A 6,013-nucleotide genomic window follows, 5' to 3' on the forward strand; every position below is an offset into this window, starting at 1 on the left:
TGAATGCTGAAATAGTAAATAAAATTCTTCATTGTTTACTTACCGCTTATGATGCAAAGATAATTTTTATAATAGAATCAAAGGACTTAAATGTTTATTCTATTTTCAATCTGCTTAGATCACTAATTGCTTACAAGCAAGGAGTGACTCAATGATAGATTGATGCAGGTGAGAAGTGGAAGGAGAAAAATATTATGTTGAAAGTGGATGACACAGAGAGAGACCAGTATTAGCCTTAGGATGAAGTTGGCATTGCCTTATTGACAAGGCAATTCAGAAGTTTTCTTAAGAGGAAGTAAAGGAGACGATAGTAGTGGAATAAGGGTAAGTTCCACAAAAATGCTAAGGCTTCTAATAATGTAATCTGTTATGAAATAAGGAAACCTAGACACATAAAATATGAATGCCCTAATCTTAAAGCTAATCCAAGCAAGGAGAAGGTTGATGACAAAAGAAAAGTGAAGAAGGGCGAGAAGAAATTTTAGTGAGCATTTTGAGCAGATTCAGCTTCAGATTCCATAGAAACAAAATTTGAGGAAGTCATTAATTTATATTTAATGGCCGATAAGCTGGATTAGATAGATCAAGAAAAGGTACGTGAGTTAACCTATGAAAAGTTATTTGATGTTTTTGAGAAAATTCATACTACCTCTATGAAATATAAAAAGATGCTTGGTAAGTTAAACATAAAATTTTTAAAATTACAAAAAGAGCTTAAAATCCTTAGGAATGATTACACACTGATTGATAACAACCACATGAAATTATTGGATGAATTTGATGAGTTGAGTAAATAGCATAAACTATTAAAATCATTATATACTAAACTTGAAAATGATTTAAAAATATTTATGGATAAATTTGATAGTAGATAATACTATTTAAAAGACGATAATGCTATTTTAAAAAGTGCTAACTTATTTTTTAACCTGGAATTGAAAGCACTTGAGGAAAATAGGATACCACAAGACCCAAAAATATATAATGTTGTGATTACAGATGTTGGTAAGAAAAAAGACATTAGTGTGGCCAACAAATATAATGTCTTAGCTGATGAGGTTAAAGATGGTGAAGTTGAAGTTCCCAATGTATGGAAATCATGAAGGATTGCAAGGATGTAGTCTCTTATCCAGATTCTGAAACAAAGATTATGGATGGTCCTCGAGGAGGTGATACTGATGTTTTAAATGTCAATTTCATTAAAAATAAATTGGTTAAGGAGATGAGGGCATTGGGTCCAATGGAAGCTAAGCATAAAAAGAGAAGGGGAAATGGGAAAGGGATCTAGATAGTTGGGGACTTATCCCCTTTTGGTGTTTAATGTCTTCATTTGTATTTTGGAATTATAGAGGGGCTAAGAAGAGGGAAGCCTCTATCATAGGAAGATTGTGAGGGATCATGATGTGTTTTTATTGGTTTGATGGAGACTAAGTTAACCAATATTTATAGGAGGGATGTTAATTCTATTATTGAATGTGATTTGGATTTTCTTCCTCGTTCTGCTGAAGGAGTCGCAAGAGGGATTTTGGTAGTGTGGAATTGAAATGTTGTGTCTTTTGATGTAATTGAGCATTCTTCGCAAATGGTGAGTGGCTTCTTACTACTTATACTATGGGGACTTGGAATATTATCATAATGTATGGGAATAAGTCTTTTCTTGAGAGAAGGATCTTGTGGGACAAGCTGGAGAAGGGTGTTGTGGGTAGTATTCCAGCTATTAAGGGAGGGGATTTTAATTGCATTTTATGTAAAGTGAAAAAAAAAGGAGGCAAGAGGTTCCAACTCTCTAAGGGGGATAAAGAAATGAAGTTTTTTATGACTAATAATGATTTTAATGATGTAGGGATTATTGGACAAAAATTTACTTGGTGTAACAATAAGGAAGGTGCCACAAGAATTTGGGAGAGACTTGATAGATGTTTGATGAATTCAGGGCTTTAAAAAATGGTTCCATTGGCAAAAATCTGAGATCTTGCAAGGGTGGCATTTGATAATAATGCTATAGTTTTAAAATTGGAAGAGAAGCAGCATAACAAGGCCAATGACATTAGATTTGAAGATACGTGGAGGTCTTATCAAGCGGCTTGGAGTATTGTTCTAAATTCTTAGAGGAAAGCTAATTTTGGTAATTTTGTGGATGTCTCAAATAAGAAGCTTTCGAAAAACTCTAAAGGCACTTCTCTTTTGGAATAAGAATAAGTATAAAGAGTTGTGTGTGTTGAAGGAAGATCTAAAGAAAGAAATCTTGGAGCTACAATTGTAGGAATCCATGGAAGAAAGTATCACTTTTGAAAATCTAATTATACTTCATAGCAAGGTACATGATCTAAATGTTACTTTAAGATTATCTACTTGGTGGAATGAAAGAGCTAAGGCTAAATGGCATGAGGAAGGGGATGCCAATTCTAAGTTCTTTCACAAGTTAGCTTCAGCAAGAAGGAATGGGAACTTTGTAAGATAAATTAAAGATGAGGACAACAATATGTTGGAGGAGTTTGAGCAGATAGAAGAGATTTTTCTAAAGTTTTTTAAGAAGAAGTGGATATCCAAAGATTGCAATCTTAGTGACTCGCCTTTGATTTATGAAAATTAGAGGCTAACTTCTTTAAACATTGACATGTTGAATGTTGAATGTTGAATTCACCAAGGAAGAGTTTACAGAATATGTTTTTCAGTAGGGGAATAATAAAGCACCTAACGTAGATGGAATTACATCTTCTTTCCTCAAGTTCTATTGTAGCATTCTAAAAGAAATGACTTGGAAACCTATTTAATGTTTATTTAAAATCGGAGTTATGCTTAAGGTGTGGAAAGACACATTGATTGTGTTAATTCCTAAGGTGAAGAATCCAGTTGTTCCATCCAATTATAGAACAATAAGTCTTTGTCAAACTACCTACAAGTTTGTTGCAACCATGATGGTTAATAGATTGAAAATATGTATCTCCAAGATAATTTTTGAAGAATAAATGGCATTCATTCCGGGTAGATCCATGCTAGAACATTGTTTATTAGCTCATGAGATCTTCAACATGTTTAGGATCTTTAATATTAAAATTGGAATTATGGTGGTGAAGTTGGATATGGAGCAGTCATATGATAGCTTGGGATGGCCAACTTTACAATAAATTTTAAAATGGTATGGTTTCCCATCAAAGTTCTTGGAGTTTATTATGGAATGTGTGATGAATGCTAGGTTTTCTATCATTTTAAATGGTAACAACTCAGAATGGATCAATGCAAAGAGTGGTTTTTGATAGGGGTGTACATTATCACCATATTTGTTCATTATGTGTTCTAAACATCTATCCAATGCAATCAAACAAAGGGGACAAGAATTTGGAGTTCAATTGTCATTAAGGAGCCATAAGATCACACATCTTCTCTTTGCTGATGATGTATTAGTATTTTCTCAAGCATCAATAAGCTTAGCAAGGTCATTGAAGGCAATTGTTGCAAACTTTGTGGATGGACGAGACAACAGGTCAATGTCAACAAGTCTCAAATCATGTTTGGTAAGGTTGTTAAATAATACGTTAAGAATAAAGTTGCTAGATGACTGGGCTTTAAAGTGGTAAAGGAGTTGCATTATTTGGGAATTAAAATCATCATGAGAAGATTGTGAATGGTTGACTTCCAAAATATGATAACTCATGTATTGGAAAGGCTTAATGCTTGGGAGAATAAGCATTTAGCTATGGTGGAAAGAATTACGCTTGTTAAGACCTCTTTGTTATCATTGGAAAAAATTTTGATAACATATTCTTTTGTTCCGAAGAGATTGTTGCACGAGTTGGATAAATATTGTAGGGATTTCATTTGGCACAAACCAAATGAAAAAAAAAAAGGAATGCATTATATAGCTTAGGAGGATTTATGTAAACCAAGAAATGTTGGAGGTTTGTGTGTATACTTAGTTTCTCATTGAGTTGGCCCAATAAGAGCAAGATTGGCATGGAATTTCATTTAAAATCCAGATTCTTTATTCCATCAGAATACGATTGCAAGGTATAGTAATAACATTTTAAAGGGGTAATGCAAGAAGAGTGCATCATGTGTATGGAAAATTCTAATAAATGGTGGTAAATATCTTAAACTCGTTGTTAAATGAAAAGTGGGAATTGATAATAAAATCAGTATGGCGAATGATGTTTGGCTATTAGATAAGTGTTTTAATATGTGACCAACCTTTACGGATGTTGTCGGTTTGTACGGAGTGATGCTTCACCAATTCTTTTCCATGGATGGTAGCTGGAATGTGCAAGAGCTTCAACGTTATTTATTTCCATAGTGAACTTATTATGTTGACTTTGCAAATTCCTATTAGATCCACAGTAGAGGATGATCAAGTGGAAGTTGTGTTCCAACATTTGGGTAGATCTATTTCTGCAATGTTTAAGGAAGTAGTTATAAAAGACAACTTCTAGGAGGATGATGATGGATATTCTAAATGTAGAGAGTTGCTATTTGCATGTTTTACATTCTTGCAACTTGTATTATTTTGATGATTTCAAATAGTATTATTTTATATATCTCCTAACACTTTTTGGAAGATTTATTTTTTGCTCTAGTGTGTACTAACTATTCAGGAAAATCAACTCCAAGCAATGAAGACTTCAAATTATTCATTTGTAAATTACAAGTTTTTGAAATGAGAGGGGATGATTGTAATTGAGTGAAAAATCACAACACACACTCTTGGGGAACACTTTTTGTAAACTGATCGTACGGGACAAACCTGGTTTGTACGGGACGATCATGTCAATTAACCCCTCGAAAGAGCAATGGATCGAACAGGCAAGTAGAAAATTTCTAAGTCCTAATCGTTAGATTTAATATTCGTCCCAGAACGAACATCTCTGGATTCTCACATTGCACTGTTCGTCTAGACAAAAATTATGGTTCGTACCGGGACGAAGCTCTCTGTATGAGATCGTACAGGATGAAATTAATTTTTGTCCCCGGAAAAAACTCTCTGTAAGCGATCGTACATAATGAAATTAATTTTTGCCCCTGGATGAAACACTCTGTATAAAATCATCCCAAGATGAAACCTGTTCATCCCAGGATGAACTGAACCGACTTACGTCAGTTGGTTACGTCCTTTAAAATTTTTGGAACCGACCTATGTAATAACCGTTTCGTACCAATATACATTATGATCATTTCTGACACTTTAAGTAAAATCGTCAAGGATGATCCACGATCGTACAGGACGATCCACTGCGTACAGAATTGAAAACTTACAGTTTTGGGCAGTTCTTCTTGTCTTTCGTATATATACTTCAAATTGTACTGCCACCCAATCTTTTTGCTCATTGATCTTTGTTCCTATTGGAAGAAGAGTAAAGGAGAGAATGAGAGAGAGCAGTCAAAGAAGGATTTTTACCACTGGAGCTTGAAGGCTTGTATTGTGTTCAAAGGTAGATTTCCTACTTGTGATTTGAGATTACTTCACTCTTTTTCATTCTTCCTTCTAGATTTCTTGGGAAGAGATCTGTCAAGGAGATCCAGTTCTCTGCCGACACTTGGATAGTATGAAAACATGAAGGGTTCTCTACCCACACTAGGGAGTGTGAAAAGATGAAGGGTTCTCTGCCCACACTAGGAGAGTGTGAAAGGAGGAAGGGTTCTCTTCCCACACTAGGAGAGTGTGAAAAGAAAAAGGGTTCTCTGCCAACACTAGGAGAGTGTAAAACGATGACAGTTCCTGCCAACACAAGGGAAAGTATAAAAGGACGACGGTTCTCTACCTCACCGGGTAGTGGTGAAAAGAGTGTTTGTAAAAGCTTCTCCGCCTTGCTGTGGGTGCAAAAGGAGAGACACTATTGGTATTAGTGCAATACTCAGAGGGTGTCTTTGGGGGAGTGGATGTAGGTCTGGTTTAGACCGAACTACTATAAATCGTGTGTCTTTTTATTTTACTGCTTTTTATTTTCTGCTTTTAATTTTGTGTTTTAAAAATTTGTGGTTGAAAAAAACTTTTTATAAAAATTCATTAAAGTTTAATTTC

Source organism: Dendrobium catenatum, unplaced genomic scaffold (genome assembly GCF_001605985.2).
Source record: "Dendrobium catenatum unplaced genomic scaffold, ASM160598v2 fragScaff_scaffold_1232, whole genome shotgun sequence".
Lineage (NCBI taxonomy): Eukaryota > Viridiplantae > Streptophyta > Magnoliopsida > Asparagales > Orchidaceae > Dendrobium > Dendrobium catenatum.